This window comes from Mixophyes fleayi, chromosome 8 (assembly GCF_038048845.1).
Source record: "Mixophyes fleayi isolate aMixFle1 chromosome 8, aMixFle1.hap1, whole genome shotgun sequence".
Classification (NCBI taxonomy): Eukaryota; Metazoa; Chordata; class Amphibia; order Anura; family Limnodynastidae; genus Mixophyes; species Mixophyes fleayi.
In genome coordinates this window covers 139,760,808-139,781,763 of record NC_134409.1, presented here as the reverse complement: position 1 = coordinate 139,781,763, position 20,956 = coordinate 139,760,808, and the positions used below count along the sequence as shown (strand labels likewise).

At 47.0% G+C, this 20,956-nt stretch overlaps 1 protein-coding gene across 1 annotated transcript in view; it reads right to left on the bottom strand.

Moving 5' to 3' along the window:
• The window catches only part of HEMK1 (HemK methyltransferase 1, mitochondrial release factors N(5)-glutamine), an 83,436-nt gene that overhangs the window by 16,560 nt on the left and 45,920 nt on the right, over positions 1 to 20,956 (bottom strand). The gene's annotated exons all lie outside the window — the stretch shown is intronic.

Below are 20,956 nucleotides of genomic sequence, written 5' to 3'. Positions count from 1 at the left end.
AGTTTAGGGGGGGATTACAGGTGCCTGTAAACCCCCCACCCCAGGAGTGCTGAATCTGTATATATCACCAGGCTCCTCTGTGTTAGCGCTTTCTCCAACTCGGACATGGAAGTGTAAAATATCACCGCTTAGTAGTATTGTGGGGGAGGGGGTGCTGTTTACACAGTTCACACCGCACCCGTTATATTATTGCGATTACCCCTCTTTGCTGCGTGAAGCTCCCATATTAACCTCACAAGACACAACCGCGAGGATGGGGATTGGTTTTCCCTCAATATATCTCCTGGTATATTCTAAGTGGCAGCTAATCCACAAATCCTTATACCATGTACCAAGTCGTGCAGAACGTACCCGGGAATTCCTGAATGTTACCCTGGTGTCTGCACCACAGATACAGTGACTGTAATTATCTATTTATCTCATATCTCTATTATTATAATAGTCCCCTCTCATTATTATATTGGGTCTCTGTTACATAAAACCTGTATCACTACATTATACAGATGTGTTGCTATGATGTCATTTCACTGTTGGTACCAAATAAAAAGAAATTATATAAAGTAAAAGTTTAGGGATTATTTCGGTCAGTAAATGTTTTTCACTCAGGAAGTAAAAAAAAAAATTCTGATTTTGCTCATTTTATTTGTTAATTGCCTGATGCACAATGACCTCCGGATCTAACACTCAGTAATGGGGATAAAGAAGATCGGACCATTGGAGGGAACAGACAACAACCATCCTATGAGGGGTGAGATCCGTTACAGGGAATATTCAGACCTTGTGTTGTCAGCATAAAGTTGGTTTTTACGTAATTTTGGGGTCATGTCTAAAATCTCCTAAAACATTACTGTCCCCACAATGCCTCTGACATTATTTTCCTCATTCAATTGTTTATAAATCCAGTGTGTGGGTACACACACACACACACACACACACACTATATGGACAAAAGAATTTTGACACTTGACCATTACACCAACAGGGACTGTAATGATATTGTATACAGTTACATATACTTTAATATGGAGTTGGTCCCCCTTTTGCAGTGATAACAGCTTCCACTCTTCTTGGAAGGCTCCACAAGATGTTGGAGTGTTTCTGTAGGAATTTGTGCACATTCATCCTGTAGAGCATTTATGAGGTCAGACACTGATGTTGGACGAGAAGACCTGGCTCACAATCTCCGCTTCAGTTCTTCCCAAAGGTGTTGAGGTCAGGGCTCTGTATGGGCCAGTCAAGTTCTTCCACACTGAACTCATCAAACCATGTCTTGTAGTCCTTGCTGTGTGCACTAGGGCACAGTCATGTTGGAATAGAAAAGGGCCTTCCCCAAACTGTTGCCACAAAGTTGGAAGCATAGCATTGTCCAAAATGACTTGGTATGCTGAAGCATTGATATTGCCCTTCACTGGAGATAAGGGGCCTAGCCCAAACCCTGAAAAACAGCCCCATACCATTATCCCTCCTCCACCAAACTTCACAGTTTGCATAATGCAGTCAGGTAGGTAACGTTCTCCCGGCATCCACCAAACCCAGACTCGTCCAACTGACTGCCAGAGAAGCGTGATTCGTCACTCCACAGAACAGTCCAGTGTCGTCGTGCTTTACACCACTCCATCCGACGCTGGGCATTGGTCTTGGTGATGTGAGGCTGCATGCAGCAGCTCGGCCATGGAAACCCATTCTATTAAGCTCCAGACGCACAGATTTTGTACTTACATTGATGCCAGAGGAAGTTCAGAACTCTTCAACTATGGAATCAGCAGAGCGCTGGCGACTTTTACGCACCATGCGCCTTAGCAGTCATTGACCCCGCTCTGTGATTTTACGTGGTCTTCTGCTTCATGGCTGAGTTGCTGTTGTTCCTAAATTCTTCCACTTTCTGATAATATCACTTACAGTTGACCGTGGAATATCCAGCAAGGATGAAATTTCACAAATCATCTTATTACAAAGGTGGCATCTATCACAGTACCAGGTCACAAATGTTTGCAAATGGAGACTGCATGGCTTGATTTTATACACCTCTGGCAATGGGGCTGATTGAAAGACCTCAATTAAATAATTAACAGGTGTGGGCAAATACTTTTGTCCATATACCACATCTTCTCCTACTAACTTCCTTGTAACACTATCTGAAATAGCTCTAATAATATTTCTATTGCATAACAATATATATGAAGGCGTCTTGAAAAAGCCACAGACCGAAACGCGCGTCGGCGTTTTGTCTCACCAATCCTTTAATTCTATTACCTCTTCCAGGAATCGCTCCCCAATTTCATATAGGCAGGGAATTTTCACATAACCCCGCGATTCCTGGTTATAGCATTTACAACCTCTGATGCCTCCGCAACAACGTACTAGAGTCTGATGCGTTCTTTAAGTTTGTAAGTGGGGTTCTATATAGCTTCCATCGGGAGTTTTTCCGTTATACCAATCAGGCTTATCAGCCTTGTGGAAGCTTTATTTTATCAATCCCGCTGTGTTACTTTGTATACAAATATAAGGGGCACTGCAGATTAGGGTTAATTAGCGGTATTTTATACATCAGATCGCTATGCAAATCCAGTAATATAACATTCTAAATATTACTATTAGCTTAAGTACCTCTTTATCACAGGCAACAGAGGCTTCATATATATTGTTATGCAATAGAAATATTATTAGAGCTATTTCAGCTTACTTATTTATATTTATGAGGATATAGGTGTGACTTTGCAAAAAATCTTTTCCCCTATTTTTTGCAATTTTAAACCACGGAATCACTTTTTTTAAATTATTTCGCTCATTTACTTTTCCATTTTATCATATCTAAAAAAAGTTAAATTTTAATAAGCACCTATGGAGTGCCTCAAATTACACTGTCTTTTCTTTCTTCTTCCTCCTTAAACCTGATTGTTACAGTGTTGGGTGCACCCCCCGATTAGACTTTTTTCTCTTCGGGTTTACAAGTGATTATTATACTCAGTGCTTATATCACTCTACCTAGTGCGGTTTTTCTACTCTAGTCTTTGTAACACTATCTATAAGAAAATATAAAAGGATATCTATAAATAAATATATCAATAGACCAGTAGAGCATATAGGAGTGAAGGATGCACAAAGACAGTGTTAGGTGGGCTTGTAAGAGCGGCTCCGTGGGAGGGAGATAACCAATCCCCTGGGTGGTAATACAGAAGACAGTGGTCCACTGGGCGCTCGAGTACAATACGACAAATGATAACTGATGTGTAAAGCACTAGTGTGTAGGAACCAGTAAGTGCTAGAGAGATGGTTAAATAAAATAGAAAATGGGAGTGACTAAACAGTATATAGAAGGGTAGAAGGGTGTAGTGACGCTGCCAGTAGGCAGATCATCAATAGTCTATGTATGGGCAGATGAATATCTGCGGTGTCCGTGTTGGCGAAATAGCCAATTATGTTCTATGCTCCAGGTGGTCACTTCCCCGTATAGGTCATTGTATAAAACTTTATTAAGTACGATATGTGTAACGAGAACTAGTCATCAGCGTTGCACTGTGGTGAAATACTCAAATCTTAAAACATTCCCAGTGTTGTGAACTGTGCAGAATCCTTAATAACAGAGAAGTCACCCAGATTGTCCTCAGTATCCAACATAAATCAAGCGCAGCTACTGAAAACCTGTCGCGCTGTAGGCCTATGAAGGCTGAAGATAAATAGACACTAACCGGTATTAGCGCAACTGGTCAAACAGGCGCGGAGTCTAACGTACCCCTGGTGTTTACCAGGGACCCCCGCAAGGAGGTTTGGACTTCGCAGCAGAGAGCACGCAGGTCGCGGTCCTATTAGCCAGTTACCAGTGTAGCGTAGAGAGGTCAGACGGTTCCGGGTCACAGCAATCAGGTATAGAGGTACAAAAGGGAAATCCAGTAGAGTAGTCGCCAAGCCGAAGATTGTTGTGGGCGAATTCGGCCCAATACAGAAGATCATTCCATGTCGTTTGATGTACAGAATGGGTCACACAGAGAAAGAGGATGGTCGCCAAGCCGGGTCACAACGATAAACAGGAAGCAGGATACTCAGGGAAAAACAAGGGAGTGTGGAAGCCAGGAACACTGGTGGTGAACCTGTTACTGTGGCACCCTAATGGCGCCAGAGGCAGGTTTAAATAGAATCCAGACTGAGGTGATTGGTGGAGAGCGGAGGCGGCAGCGGAAACTGAAGCAGCGTCCCGTTGCCTAGCAACGGAAGAGAGACCAGGGCGCATGCGCCCCGGCTATCCGGAAGTCCGCGGCAGCCGACGGGGGGATCAGACGTCCGTTCCCCGTCTGACAGGGAATCAGCGGGGACGGCGTCTGACAGTACCCCCTCCCCTCCTCCCTCTCAGAGAAGGATTGCCTTTCCTCAGAAATTTTGCAAGGAGACGAGGAGCATGAAGGTCGGCTTCCGAGACCCACGATCTCTTCTCCGGACCGTAACCTCTCCAGTGTACTAGATACTGAGGTTTGCGCTGGAAGAAACGTCTCTTCAGAATCCTCTCGATCTCGAATTCATCCCCTAAAGATGTTTTAATAGGTGGAGGAGGAGCAGGTTCTCTGAAGAATTCGTTGAGAATCAGCGGTTTCAGCAATGAAATATGAAATGTGTTATGGATTCTAAGAGACGGAGGTAATGCAAGTTTGAAGGAAACAGGATTGATGACTTGTGCTATGGAAAAGGGACCAATAAACTTAGGAGCCAATTTCATGGATGGGACTTGAAGTCGAAGGTTGCGCGTAGACAACCAAACACAGTCTCCTACCCTCAGGACTGGAGCAACTCTTCTATGAAGATCAGCCGCTTTCTTCTGTCTCTGTACTGAAGTAGACAGTGCTTCTTTGGTTTGAGACCAGATTAGAGAGAAGTCATGGATGAGAGTATCAGCCGCTGGTACTAGAGAAGAAGGAGCTTCGGATAAGAGAGGAGGAGTGGGATGTCTGCCGTAGATAATGAAAAATGGAGAACGCCCAGAGGAGGAATGTAGAAGATTGTTGTGGGCGAATTCGGCCCAATACAGAAGATCATTCCATGTCGTTTAATGATCAGAAGCAAAACACCGTAGGAAACACTCCAAGTCTTGATTCACTCGTTCTGTTTGTCCGTTAGTTTGGGGGTGATATCCGGAAGAAAATTTGAGACTGACTCCAATCTTATTACAAAAAGCTCTCCAGAACTTGGCGACAAATTGTACTCCTCTGTCAGAGATGATCTCTCGAGGGCATCCATGAAGACGGAAGATGTTCTTTAGAAACAAATCTGCGAGTTTAGGGGCTGAAGGGAGACCTTTACAAGGAGTGAAGTGTGACATTTTTGAAAAGCGGTCTACCACGACCCAGATGGTATTGTAGCCATTGCTCAAAGGGAGATCGGTTATAAAGTCCATAGTAATGCTGGTCCAGGGAGAATCCGGAATAGGCAGAGGAAGGAGAAGACCAGGAGGGCTTTGTCTTGGCACCTTGTGGCGTGCACAAACCGAACATGCAGATACGAATTTTTGAACATCTGAAGCCAGTTTAGGCCACCAATAATATCTGGAGAGGAATTCTTTGGTTTTCTTGTAACCGGCATGGCCGGCAAATTTGGACTCGTGAGCCCAACATAGTAGTTTAGAGCAGAGATGAGGTTCCACAAATGAACGCCCTGGAGGGGGAGAGGTCACTGAAGAATTGGTAATGGCCACTGTTTGTATTGGATTTAGAATCATTTTGTTGTCTAAACAAGTGAGAATACCAGCATTATCAAAGGACCTGGAGAGAGCATTGGTCTTGGAGTTTTTGGAACCGGGACGGAAGGTAAGAATGAGTTGGAACCTGGCAAAGAAAAGAGACCAGCGAGCTTGACGGGGATTAAGACATTGTGCCTCCTGGAGATAAGTAAGATTTTTATGATCTGTCATGACCGTGACGGGATGTAAGGCACCCTCTAGTAAGTGGCGCCACTCCTCAAGGGCAATCTTGATGGCTAATAATTCCTTGTCACCGATTCCATAATTTAGTTCAGTGCTAGAGAATTTCTTAGACAGGAATCCACAAGTCTCTAATATTCCTGAAGCAGATTTCTGGGAAAGTATTGCTCCAATCCCGACTAAAGAAGCGTCCACTTCAATAAAAAACGGTCTCCCCTGGTCTGGCTGTTTGAGTATAGGGGCCGAAAGAAATGCTTCCTTAAGAGTCTTGAAAGCCAATATGGCTTCGACAGGCCATGGTTTGCTGCAGGCACCTTTTCGAGTTAAAGCTGTAATAGGACAAATAATGTATGAAAAGCCTTTAATGAACTGCTGGTAATAAGTAGCAAAGCCGATAAAGCGTTGGGTAGCTTTGAGACCATAGGTAATGGCCAGTTGACAATGGCCTCCACTTTCTGCGGATTCATCAGCAGGCCGGTGCCTGAAACTATGTATCCTAGAAATGGAACTTGTGAACGCTCAAAAAGGCATTTCTCCAGTTTGCAATTTAAGGAATGTTTCCGGAGACGAGAAAGAACAGTCTCGACATGGAGACGATGAACATGTAAGTCAGATCAAAATATCGTCCAGGTAGACAATAACAAATTGATACAGAAGATCCCTGAAGATCTCTTTGACAAAATCTTGAAAAACTGCTGGGGCATTGCAAAGTCCTAACGGCATGACTAAGTACTCATAGTGCCCGTCACGGGTGTTAAATGCCGTTTTCCACTCATCGCCCTTTCGAATGCGGATCAAGTTGTAGGCCCCTCTGAGATCTAATTTAGAGAAGATTTTGGCTCCTCTAATCCGGTCGAACAGTTCTGTGATCAATGGGAGTGGATAGCGGTTCTTGATGGTAATATCATTAAGACGGCGGTAGTCTATGCACGGTCTTAATGAACCGTCTTTTTTTTTTACAAACAAGAATCCAGCTCCTGCTGGCGAGGTAGACTTTCTGATAAATCCTCTTTGAAGGTTGTCTGAGATATATAAAGACATCGCCTTTGTCTCAGGGAGAGCCAGGGGATAGACTCTACCTTTGGGAATAGTTTTGCCGGGAATTAGCTCAACGGGACAATCCCATGCTCGATGTGGAGGGAGCGTCTCTGCAGCGGTCTTGCTAAACACATCAATGAAGTCCAAATACGGCTCTGGTAGTTTGAGGTGGGAATCCAGAGAGAGACAAGGAAGTTGGTTAGGAGGAAGTATTTGAGAGAGACATTGATTGAAGCATGAGGAACCCCAGGAGGTAACTTGAGTGTGAGCCCAATCGAATTGTGGTGAATGTTTTCTGAGCCATGGTAGCCCTAAAATGATGGAGTTAACGGACTGTGGGATAACCAGGAACTGAATCCACTCTTGATGGAGAACCCCTACCTGCAACTGAACTGGAGCAGTAGTGTCAGTGATGGAACCGTTGCTGACACGGTTACCGTCAACTGCAGTAAGAACCAGAGGTTGCGGCAATGGAGTGCAGGGTATGTGAAGCTTCGACACCAAAGTGGCAGAGATGAAGTTTCCTGCAGATCCGGAATCCACAAAAGCAGAACAACTTAGGGAAGAGTCCGAGAATTTGAGGGTGACAGGCATCAGAAAACTGTTATCTTTGGAAGCAGAGGGAGAATGGAGACAGGAACCTAGAACAACCTCCCTGGTGTTGCCTAGGCGGTGAAGTTTTCCGGCCTCTTGGGACAAGAAGATAGCAGATGGCCGGATTCTCCACAGTACAGACTCAGACGATTCTTGATCCTGCGTTCCCTCTCATCCCGTGACAGGCGAGAGTGTCCAATTTGCATCGGCTCTTCCGCCGGGAGAGCTGGGGATTGAAAACGAGGAGCCAAACGTACAGTGCGACGACCTTGGACCCTCTCCTGAGAACGTTCTTGAAGGCGAATGTCTACCTTGACACACAGAGAGACCAAGTCGTCAAGCTTGGACGGAAGCTCTTGCGAAGCCAGTGCGTCCTTGATAGGATCTGACAGGCCTTGCCAATAGGTAGCGGAGAGAGCTTCATCATTCCAGCCTAATTCTGAGGCTAAGGTACGAAACTGAACAGCGTATTGACCTGCAGTTAAGGAACCTTGGCGAAGAGCTAACAAACTGGATGCAGCCGAAGACACACGACCAGGTTCATCAAATACCCTCCAGAAGTTCTCAATGAAAGTATCAGAATGAAGGAGGGATCCATCTCTTCGTTCCCACAGTGGCGAGGCCCAAGCTAGGGCTTGTCCCGTCAGGAGGGAAATAATGTAGGCTACCTTAGCTCTCTCAGATGCGAAGTTTTCCGGTGAAAGTTCAAACTGGATGGAACACTGATTCAGGAATCCACGGCATCCTTTGGGATTACCGTCGTATTTCTCTGGGGTTGGAATCCGTAGTGTTCTAGAGGTAGCAAGTACTGCGCTTGGTGGTGCAGCGGCTGGAGCAGGATCAGGAGCGGGAGCTGCTGCCTGAGAAGTGCTCAGGGCATCCAAGCGGGAAATCACTCCTTGTAAACACTGCAAGAGTTGTGCTTGGTTGGCCTCCTGGCGTTCTACCCGTACTCCTAAATGGATGAGGAGGTCTCGGGATGAGGGTTCTCCGGTACCGTCAGTCATGGCCAGAGTAAACTGTCACGATGTAGGCCTATGAAGGCTGAAGATAAATAGACATTAACCGGTATTAGCGCAACTGGTCAAACAGGGGCGGAGTCTAACGTACCCCTGGTATTCACCAGGGACCCCCGCAAGGAGGTTTGGACTTTGCAGCAGAGAGCATGCAGGTCGCGGTCCTATTAGCCAGTTACCAGTGTAGCGTAGAGAGGTCAGACGGTTCCGGGTCACAGCAATCAGGTATATAGGTACAAAAGGGAAATCCAGTAGAGTAGTCGCCAAGCCGAAGTCACGGTACAGAATGGGTCACACAGAGAAAGAGGATGGTCGCCAAGCCGGGTCACAACGATAAACAGGAAGCAGGATACTCAGGGAAAAACAAGGGAGTGTGGAAGCCAGGAACACTGGTGGTGAACCTGTTACTGTGGCACCCTAATGGCGCCAGAGGCAGGTTTAAATAGAATCCAGACTGAGGTGATTGGTGGAGAGCGGAGGCGGCAGCGGAAACTGAGACCAGGGCGCATGCGCCCGCTATCCGGAAGTCCGCGGCAGCCGACGGGGGGATCAGATGTCCGTTCCCCGTCTGACAGGGAATCAGCGGGGACGGCGTCTGACAAAACCATTACTGACGTTAACGGTTAAAGCGTGTACAGAACCCTCGTATGGGGAGCGATTTACAGGATAGGGCTAAATGCGCTAATTTACACCTGGATAAACCAGAATGCAATAAAAATTGCATCTTCTAGCTGGAGGAGGCAAATTCCAAATTGAGGTTATTGCAATTGATGTGTGTGAGAAATTTTTGGAGGTCTTGTTCTTGTCTGTCCCAAATGAAGAACACGTATTTGTGCGAAGAGATGATGTTTGGATATTATTCCAAATGTTATCATCCTCTCATTTTGTGACGAATAAATTTGCATAACTCGGTGCAAAACATGTTCCCATAGCCGTGCCGTTTTGTTGATTGTAGAAGTCTCGAAAATGATTATGTTGTAATATGTATTCTTTGCCGCTCAAGTAATGAAGTTACTTTGTTCATTCATGAGATTTGATTGAGTGCAGAGGTAATGATAACTCTGGGCACAGCCGTCAGCGTGATGAATACATGTAGAGGTGGTCACAGGTGCGCAGTATACATGTAATGCTTCACGTGGTTTCATCTAATAAGATGCTTGTTGTATCTTTTAAATAGCTTTATTGTGGGATTACCAATTTCTGTAAATAAAGTATCTATATGTCCTGACAAGGTTTTATTCCAGAGATTATTGAGCGTCCACGTGGGTTATGAATTGCTTTATGTATATTCATCAAATGATAAAACCAGGGATTTTTGGATTATTTATATATATAAATAATCATATTCCTTTTTTTTTCAAAATGCCCAAACTGGGCATTTTGATTGTTACCATTCTAAAGACGCTGAAAGCACGCCATGTGTGCGCAGCAATACAGCTTACGCACAATGTGAAATAAAATGAATGATTCTCCTAAACCCACTTGGTAAGTTATTGTTCTGCTGTGGAAAGCTGAACTCGGGGTAACGTATAGAGCCCATCGCTTTGTTCTTGTATGTACAGCCACCAGTGTAGGCGACCCTCCCTGGATAAGAGGGTCACCTCGTCTTCTGACCCTCTTTTACAGACCCAGGAACCCGCTCTCTGTTGGACTTGAATAACTGAGGCTGCTGAGTGTTGCTGCATTTTGGTTGTAGCAGCCTCTGGGGCTCCCCCTAGTGGGGGTTTAGTATATTCACATGTTGACAAAGCGGGCGTTCTTTTCACCCCTTTTTTCCCATGTTTTCACAGGAGAATAGTGAACCAAAAAAGAAAGGATGAAAAACCCCTAATTGTGCGGTGAAATAATTACACTGAAAATCAGCCGCTGTACTAGGAGGCTGCAAAATCCCTAGAAAACACAAACAAGGGTCAAATGTATAACTGGTAAAATAACTCACTATGTGAATAAACAAATAATACAAAGACTGTATCTGTGCATTGTTATCATTAATCAAAAATGTAATAATAACAATATGATTATAATACAACTACTTCTAATAATAATAATAAATAACAATGTAAAACAAGATCTGTAATGGACGCTTGGTGGACTTAATCCAATCTACTACTCCAATGAGGTTGTTACACTATGATGATCGGACAATGTGGCACTTTCGGAACTCAGGCTTTCATTTATTTTAAAATCTCTCATTTTCTGCAATGTTGTTGGAGGAATTGAAAACAACAATTTTATTAATGTCAAACCCCAACGCATGGGGTTGGTAAATATATATTTTCCAATCCAACGTGCTTAATATTGTGTCTTTGTTCGGAATTCTGTGGACTATCACACAGGAAGATTTGCTGCACGGAAGGAGGAAGTTTACACGGAGTTGACGGAGACCTGAGCCGATTCCCGGTTTGCTGAAGGTTCTCTTTCCCCAGTGGTTCCTCCTGATGTCTAACAGCATCTGTCATAAGTGTAGGAGAGAGCTGTGAGCGGAACCTGCTACGTTCACTTTTCGTAGACGGAGCACTGATAAATTGAAGAAACTTAAGGGCATATTTAACAGTAACTGTTTTTTGGCAATGATAAGGAATGAAAGATCGTAAACATTTATTAAAAGTGTTCTATAGGAACAGCAGTCACAATAAACGGCTGTCCCGGTGATCTCCTCTCTTCTGTGGTCACTACCGTAAAGTGGCCACTTAGCGACAGTGACCGGAGGGAGAATCAGGTAAGATGCGGTGAGGGATCTGAAGATCCCACTACCACAATGTTCTCCCCATAGGATTCAATGGCTAACGCCAGCTGCAGGTGGCATTAGCCATGAGGCAAAAATTCTGATTTTCACAACTTGTTAAATCATGAAAAATAGTCTGTCTACAAACCTGTGGGGGTGGGGGGAAAGCTGTGATTGGTTAGGTCAGTGGATTCCAAACTTTTCAAGGCACCCCATAGACAAAATAATTACCAAGTAGTCAACCGCTTTGCTTACCACTGGCCCTGGCCGAGGCACCCCTGTGATATCTCCAAGGCACCCCTTGCAGCCTAGGCCAGTGGCGGATCCAGGGGGGGGGGAGGGGGGCGATCGGGGCAATCGCCCCCCCTAGCGGGGGCTTACTGCCGGCAGCTGCACACTGTGCAGGTCCGTTCGGCAGTGACAGTGTGCTGCCCAGCTGCTCTGAGCAGCCGGGCAGCACATTGTCACTGCCGAACGGACCTGCACATATTGTGCAGCCGCCGGCAGCCTTGAAATAAAAAAGGGGGCGGATACTTTTCTAGATCCGCCCCTGATCTAGCCGCACAGTTTGGGAACCACTGGGTTAGGTTAACAGTGAGGCTGCAGCAGATATCACTGATTTCTACTAGTATTGCCCAGTTAGAAATAGAGGGGGCACCTAATTTTGCGGTGGTCCCCCAAAAATGACAGTTTTTGGAGCTTGTTAAATAGGCCCCTTACACACTGAAGATCATACTTATGTAATCGGAGCCCAGTTTTACAATGTTTTGAATGCGGCAGCCGCTGAAGTTAAATCATTCTATGAAAGTGATAATCAGTAATTTCTGTGCATCATATCAGTTGTGATGCTATTAATACACAATTGAACATTTATTTTAGCAAATTACAAAATACAACTAAGTTTAATCTAATTATTAAAGTTATTATAAAATATAAGTGAAGAAGCCAATTAATGTTTTCAACAAGGTCATTACATCAAGTTTGGTCTCATTCTGTTCGCACACTGTGAGCGCTGGGTAGAACTAATATTACTTTTCATACAACAAATAGCAGCTCCAGAGAGGTCATAAATGAACTAATTTATACAGGTCCAGAGGCGGGAGCCTGAGGAAAGGAGACCCCACCTCAAGGAACAATGCTCCGTTTTCCTATCTATTATTATTATTATCATGTCATGAAGGCCCCTGGCCTATTACCAAGAAGGAGAAGTGGATCTTGGAGGGTGGACCCTGGAGTTCAGGAGACTCTCGGATGTCCGGGAGAGGAGATCTTACATGAAGAGCCAGTTTATCAGTGTAAGTTACCCTCAGTTTCTCCCAGAGCCTGATTACGACCCCATGGCAAGATAAAGGTATGGAGCAGCCCCCCCCCCCCTCCCTCCCCCATCAGTGCCCACTGTGCCCTAGGTTGCCCAATGGATGGTTTGTCTCTGGTTTGGCTGTAGAAATGTCACTATGTAATATCCAATACAACCACATGATGGCGACGTTGCAGCAGGATTAATGCACATTCCGCCTGTTATCAATTACTGTTGTTTTCAAGTGCTGTAAAAGTGTCAGAGAGCAGCAATTAGCAGCTATCTTACATTAAATGCACCTGTACCCTGCATACAATGGGGGCAGCCATCTTGTGGGAGCTAGCAACATTAGCATGCCGCCTAATAATTCATCTAGGAACAAGTGCACAGTGGCTGATAGCTGTGTGTTATACAGAGATAGCCGTGTGTTATACAGAGATAGCCGTGTGTTATAGAGAGACAGACGTGTGTTATAGACAGACAGCCGTGTGTTATACAGAGATAGCCGTGTGTTATACAGAGATAGCTGTGTGTTATAGAGAGAGATAGCCGTGTGTTATAGAGAGATCGCCGTGTGTTATACACAGATAGCCGTGTGTTCTAGACAGATAGCCGTGTGTTATAGAGAGATAGCCGTGTGTTATACACAGATAGTCGTTTGTTATACAGATAGCCGTGTGTTATACAGAGATAGCCGTGTGTTATACACAGATAGCCGTGTTATACAGAGATAGCCGTGTGTTATAGATAGAGATAGCCGTGTGTTATAGAGAGACAGCCGTGTGTTATAGAAAGACAGCCGTGTGTTATAGAAAGACAGCCGTGTGTTATAGACTGATAGCCTTGTTTTATACACAGATAGTCATGTGTTATACAGAGATAGCCGTGTGTTATACAGCGATAGCCGTGTGTTATACAGAAATAGCCGTGTGCTATACAGAGATAGCCGTGTGTTATACAGAGATAGCCTTGTGTTATAGACAGATAGCCGTGTGTTATACACAGATAGCGGTGTGTTATACACAGATAGTCGTGTGTTATACAGAGATAGCCTTGTGTTATAGACAGATAACCGTGTGTTATACAGAGACAGCCGTGTGCTATAGAGAGATAGTCGTGTGTTATAGTCAGATAGCCGTGTGTTATACAGAGACAGCCGTGTGTTATACACAGATAGTCGTGTGTTATACAGAGATAGCCTTGTGTTATACAGAGACAGCCGTGTGTTATACAGAGACAGCCGTGTGTTATAGAGACAGCCGTGTGTTATAGACAGATAGCCGTGTGTTATACACAGAGAGCCGTGTGTTTTACACAGAGAGCCGTGTGTTTTACACAGAGAGCCGTGTATTATACAGAGAGAGCCGTGTGTTATACAGAGAGAGCCGTGTATTATAGACAGATAGCCGTGTGTTATACACAGATAGCCGTGTAGTTTAGTTGAGCTGTGGGAGATCAGTTTGCACCTGATACTTCATCCTCTGAAAAGCACTAATTATTCCCCTCATTAAATGTGACAAATGTTGATGCCTCCTGTTGGCCTCTTATGAGATACCCAGATAATTAGTTGTCATTACACGTCACTAATTGCCAGGCGAGCACTTTATTAAAGAGGACAGTGAGATTGTCACAGTGTGAGCACCGGGGGGAGTGACTGTGGGTCCTGTGTGTTTATATACAACTAACTGACCCCATCACTGTCCTTATTAACCAGCCATGTGCTGCCGGCAGTGGGAGGGAGGCACCTCTCTGTATCCAGCTCCGTCACCTACCCCTTAACCGTCCCCCCACCCCCATCTACCCCATTAACTGTCCCCCACCCCCCATCTACCCCTTAAACGTCCCCCCACCCCCCATCTACCCCTTAACTGTCCCCCCACCCCCCATCTACCCCCTTAACCGTCCCCCCACCCCCCATCTACCCCCTTAACCGTCCCCCCACCCCCCATCTACCCCTTAACCGTCCCCCCACCCCTCATCTACCTCCTTAACCGTCCCCCCACCCCCCATCTACCCCATTAACTGTCCCCCACCCCCCATCTACCCCTTAACCGTCCCCCCACCCCCCATCTACCCCTTAACCGTCCCCCCACCCCCCATCTACCCCATTAACTGTCCCCCACCCCCCATCTACCCCTTAAACGTCCCCCCACCCCCCATCTACCCCTTAACTGTCCCCCCACCCCCCATCTACCCCCTTAACCGTCCCCCCACCCCCCATCTACCCCTTAACCGTCCCCCCACCCCCCATCTACCCCCTTAACCGTCCCCCCACCCCCCATCTGCCCCTTAAACGTCCCCCCACCCCCCATCTACCCCATTAACTGTCCCCCACCCCCCATCTACCCCTTAACTGTCCCCCCACCCCCCATCTACCCCCTTAACCGTCCCCCCACCCCCCATCTACCCCTTAACCGTCCCCCCACCCCCCATCTACCCCCTTAACCGTCCCCCCACCCCCATCTACCCCTTAACTGTCCCCCACCCCCCATCTACCCCTTAACCGTCCCCCCACCCCCCATCTACCCCCTTAACTGTCCCCCACCCCACATCTACCCCCTTAACCGTCCCCCCACCCCCCATCTACCCCTTAACTGTTCCCCCACCACCCATCTACCCCCTTAACTGTCCTACCACCCACCAGCCCCCCATCTACCCGCTTACTGTCCCCCCATCCCCAATCTACCACTTAACTGTTCCCCCACCCCCCATCTACCCCCTTAACCATCCCACATCTACCCCCTTACCGTCCCCCATCTACCCCTTAAACGTCCCCCCACCCCCCATCTACCCCCTTAACCGTCCCCCCACCCCCCATCTACCCCTTAACCGTCCCCCCACCTCCATCTACCCCATTAACCGTCCCCCCACCCGCCATCTACCCTATTAACTGTCCCCCACCCCCCATCTACCCCTTAACCGTCCCCCCATCTACCCCATTAACTGTCCCCCACCCCCCATCTACCCCTTAACCATCCCCCCACCCCATCTACCCCATTAACTGTCCCCCCACCCCCCATCTACCCCTTAACTGTCCCCCCACCCCCCATCTACCCCTTAACTGTTCCCCCACCACCCATCTACCCCCTAATCGTCCTACCACCCCCCCCATCTACCCGCTTACCATCCCCCCATCCCCCCCCCTTACCATCCCCACATCCCCAATCTACCCCTTAACTGTTCCCCTACCCCCCCATCTACCCCCTTAACCGTCCCGCCATCCCCTATCTACCCCCTTTACCGTCCCCCCATCTACCCCCACCCATCTTCCCAACCCCCCATCTACACCCACCTGTCTCTCCACCCCTTGCCTGCCTATCTACCCCCCAGCTCCCCTCACTTATCTACCCCCACCCATCTCCCCACCCCCTGCCTGCCTGTTAGCCAATCTACCCTCCTACCTGCTTATCTACCCCCCAGCCCGTCTCTTCCTCCCGGCCTATCTACCTCCCAGCCTCCCCCATCTCTCCCCTGCCTATCTTCCCCGAGCCCCCCCGTTTCTTCCCCCTGGCTATATAACCACCCCCACCCTCCATCTATGCCCCCCCCCCTATGCTCAGGTCTCTGGTGATTTCCTTACCTCACGCTCTCTATTTACTTTTCTCCATGTTCTCTTAATGCCCCGTGTATTGGACAGAGGAAGGCTCCCTACACGCCCGTTTATTTCCAGTAGTCCACCTATGTACTAAACCTAAGGTTGTAGAGCTCATACCCACTGAGTCAGGGCAGGTCCAGGACACTGACGGGGAAACCACACTGATCCTTCCACCAAAATACTCTGTCTGTCCGTACACTACAAATACTAAGTACACAACATATACATAATATATACAGGTCACACTGCGAAGCCACGAGTCAGCCCAAATCCATCTGTGGAACAGTATTTATGGCTACAACCACTGTGGTTCTCCTCTCCCCATGTCGGCCATTACCCCATGTAGCAGATTTTGCCCTCGTATTCCCTCTCCCCATCTACATTCATATTCTGCACCACGCTCTTCCCTCTATCTCTGTCTCTCTCCGACAGCGCGCACCTTCCTCACTCACACAAAGGACTCGGTAATATTGCCGCTTCCTCTGTGCCAGACTCTGAGTGATGCATTTAACACTTAATCAAAATGGTTTGACAATGTAAAAATGAGGTTGGGAGATGTCATTATTGTTTCATAATGTTCCCCATTTGCAGCAGACGCTTTCTCTTTACCGTATTCTCTGATTATTATTTTTTACTCATTTCCGTGACATTTGTTAAACTGTCGTTTGAACAGGTTTTAATTTTAGGATTATTTTAGAATGTCTACAAATTGGTTCTGTACAATTCTGATCAATGTGCCACAAAACTCTGTATATTTTATCATATTTAATGTAGGCAGAATTGGGCAACGTGAGTGGGCTGAGGGTCGCTGCTTTTACCCCCCTGTAAAAATAATCACTGAAATCCTGGGAACGTTCAATAACTATCCTGCAATGGTCTCATATGGTTCATTGTCCTCACTGCAAATGAAAGGTTAATTTCATGCAAAACAGTGGGATTTTCTTTGCAGGTTTAGAGCTCCGCCTCTGGAATATTAATTTACAAGGAGCTGAGATTAATTGCATAATAATGATGTTTCCAGAACAGCGTCTCCTTGTCCTATCAGCTGAGAGGAGCGCTGGTTATGTACAATGCTCTCTGATAAACGTAACCAGCATAATATGACTTTCTGGATCCACAGACATAAAACGCTGTTGGCTTGTTCACATGTGGGCACTAAAGTTAGATGCAATGAGGTGCAGTTTGCCTACGGTCTGAGACCGATGACACTGAGAATAAGCCAAGTGTCAGGATCATTGATCCCAATACTAGCGCCTCTCTTCCAGCTCACCTCCTCTAGCACAACTGCTGTAGCTCACCTCTTCTAGCACCCCTCCTCTAGCTCACCTCATCTAGCTCACCTCTTCTAGCACCCCTCCTCTAGCTCACCTCATCTAGTTCACCTCTTCTAGCACCCCTCCTCTAGCTCACCTCTTCTAGCACCCCTCCTCTAGCTCACCTCATCTATCTCACCTCATCTAGCACCCCTCCTCTAGCTCACCTCTTCTAGCACCCCTCCCTCTAGCTCACCTCATCTAGCTCACCTCTTCTAGCACCCCTCCTCTAGCTCACCTCTTCTAGCACCCCTCCTCTAGCTCACCTCATCTATCTCACCTCATCTAGCACCCCTCCTCTAGCTCACCTCTTCTAGCACCCCTCCTCTAGCTCACCTCATCTAGCTCACCTCTTCTAGCACCCCTCCTCTAGCTCACCTCCTCTAGCACAACTGCTGTAGCTCACCTCTTCTAGCACCCCTCCTCTAGCTCACCTCTTCTAGCACCCCTCCTCTAGCTCACCTCATCTAGCTCACCTCATCTAGCACCTCTCCTCTAGCTCACCTCTTCTAGCACCCCTCCTCTAGCTCACCTCATCTAGCTCACCTCTTCTAGCACCCCTCCTCTAGCTCACCTCTTCTAGCACCCCTCCTCTAGCTCACCTCTTCTAGCATCCCTCCTCTAGCTCAGCTCATCTAGCTCACCTCTTCTAGCACCCCTCCTCTAGCTCACCTCCTCTAGCACAACTGCTGTAGCTCACCTCTTCTAGCATCCCTCCTCTAGCACCCCTCCTCTAGCTCACCTCATCTAGCACCCCTCCTCTAGCTCACCTCTTCTAGCACCCCTCTTCTAGCTCACCTCTTCTAGCACCCCTCCTCTAGCTCACATCTTCTAGCACCCCTCCTCTAGCTCACCTCTTCTAGCATTCCCCCTCTAGCTCACCTCTTCTAGCACCCCTACCTCACCTCTTCTAGCATCCCTCCTCTAGCTCACCTCTTCTAGCACCCCTACCTCACCTCTTCTAGCATCCCTCCTCTAGCTCACCTCTTCTAGCACCCCTCCTTTAGCTCACCTCCTCTAGCATCCCTCCTCTAGCTCACCTCTTCTAGTCCCCCTCTTTTAGCTCACCTCTGCTAGCTCACCTCTTCTAGCACCCCTCCTCTAGCTCACATCTTCTAGCACCCCTCCTCTAGCTCACATCTTCTAGCACCCCTCTTCTAGCTCACCTCTTCTAGCACCCCTCCTCTAGCTCACCTCATCTAGCTCACCTTCTCTAGCATCCCTCTTCTAGCTCACCTCCTCTAGCTCACATCTTCTAGCACCCCTCCTCTAGCTCACCTCTTCTAGCACCCCTCCTCTAGCTCACATCTTCTAGCACCCCTCCTCTAGCTCACCTCTTCTAGCACCCCTCCTCTAGCTCACATCTTCTAGCACCCCTCCTCTAGCTCACATCTTCTAGCACCCCTCCTCTAGCTCACATCTTCTAGCACCCCTCCTCTAGCACCCCTCTTCTAGCACCCCTCTTCTAGCTCACCTCCTAACGCTGGACGATCCTTCCCTCTATCTATAGCAACCAATCAGATTCTAGCTGTCATTTATTTAGTACATTCTATAACATGACAGCTAGAATCTGATTGGTTGTTATAGGCAACATCTCCACTTTTTCAAACCCGCAGTTTAGTAAATATACCCCACAGAGTTAGATCCTGGAAGTTCATACTTTCGCCGTTTGCTGTCAGCGGCGTATCGTCATCGCCGGGTCAGCCTCTTATCGGATCAGTTGTCCCAACACGACTTTATGATAAATAGCTCTGCATCCGTTATCACTATACCAGATACTAAATAACAGTGAAAACGAGCTCACTGTTTAATAGGCCCCATCGGCTTTATGTATGAGAAATCGCTGCATCTATGGCTGGAGGAGATGGGGGCGTGTACATCGGGTAACTATAGTAACCATTCATCATCATCAGTTATTTCTATAGCGCCACTGATTCTGTAGCGCTGTACAGAGAACTCACTCACATCAGTCCCTGCCTCATTGGAGCTTACAGTCTAAATTCCCCAATATACACACAGACAGAGAGAGAGAGAGAAGGGTCAATTTGATAGCAGCCAATTAACCTACCAGTATGTTTTTGGAGTGTGGGAGGAAACCGAAGCACCCGGAGGAAATCCACACAAACACGGGGAGAACATATAAACTCCACACAGATAAGGCCATGGTTGGGAATCAAACTCATGACCCCAGTGCTGTGAGGCAGCAGTGCTAACCACTGAGCCACCGTGCTGCCCATCATTACCATGTGGTCTGATGCGCCGCCCCCTCCCCCGTCTCTGCGCAGAGCTGCGTTATATGTAATGACCCAGTATTGGCTCTGGCCCTCTATAGACGTTGGCACACAGAGATCTTACTCTGCTTCTCGTTGCGGTGCAGCCACCCTATGTGTATTGATGTTGTATCTGCCAGCCATTGCTGACCTTCTCTTCCCAGCTTCCTGGGCTGGATGGGGTTAATGCCAGGCGTGGGGGGGTCCTGTTAGAAGTAGGAACTGATGGAACTGATCTATTACCGCATTGCCACGTGCCCGTCTCCTGCCTGGCACAGTTCCTACACGCACATTCTGCATGCCCCTTTGCTCTGCTAATTTAGAACTACGGTGGTAACGTCCATCAGTGCTGTGTCCTGCTGGGATGAGTGCCATAAAGTCTACAGAGCCTGGTTCCTTCCTAAAATCTCCGCTAAGTGCTGAGAGGAATGATCGTGCCCCCCCCCCCCCCCTCTCACACAGTGCAGAGGATAAGGATTCCTCCTCTCCCCCCCCCCCCCACTTTTCCTGTCCGCTGCCTCACGCACTGTTCCCTCATTTACCGACTTATAAATTAGCCTAATTCCTGGAGGTGACTGGTTTACTCAACGCTGAGCATGAACCTTAACCTTACGGCAGTTACTGACTGTACCCACTGACCGTCCACGATACAAACCTTCACACACATAGAAAACAATATTACTACTCGTATAAAGACAATAATGTCTCAAACTGCGACAGCGATGGAAAAACAAATATCATCATCATCAGCTATTTATATAGCGCCACTACTTCAGCAGCGCTGTACAGAGAACTCACTCACATCAATCACTGCCCCAATAGAGCTTACAGTCTAAATTCCCTAACATACACACAGACAGACAGACAGAGAGAGAGTAGGGTCAATTTGATAGCAGCCAATTAACCTACTAGTATGTTTTTGGAGTAAATATGTAACGATTTTGTCACCGGGAATTACATTATTTAAATAAAAACTACATATAAGTATTACGCTGTTCCATGAAATAATATTGAAAGTTTAACTAAATTTGTAAAGACTCTATTAATATGAGTTAGTTGGTAGTGAATTCTACTATTCTAAAGGTTGCTCACTGCACATTGCCATATTCTGTGAATGTCATTTCTCAAGTGACTGACTGATCAATAAAGTGACCGTCATACTGCAATGTATGTAGCAGATTCTTTCACCTCCTTTACCCGATA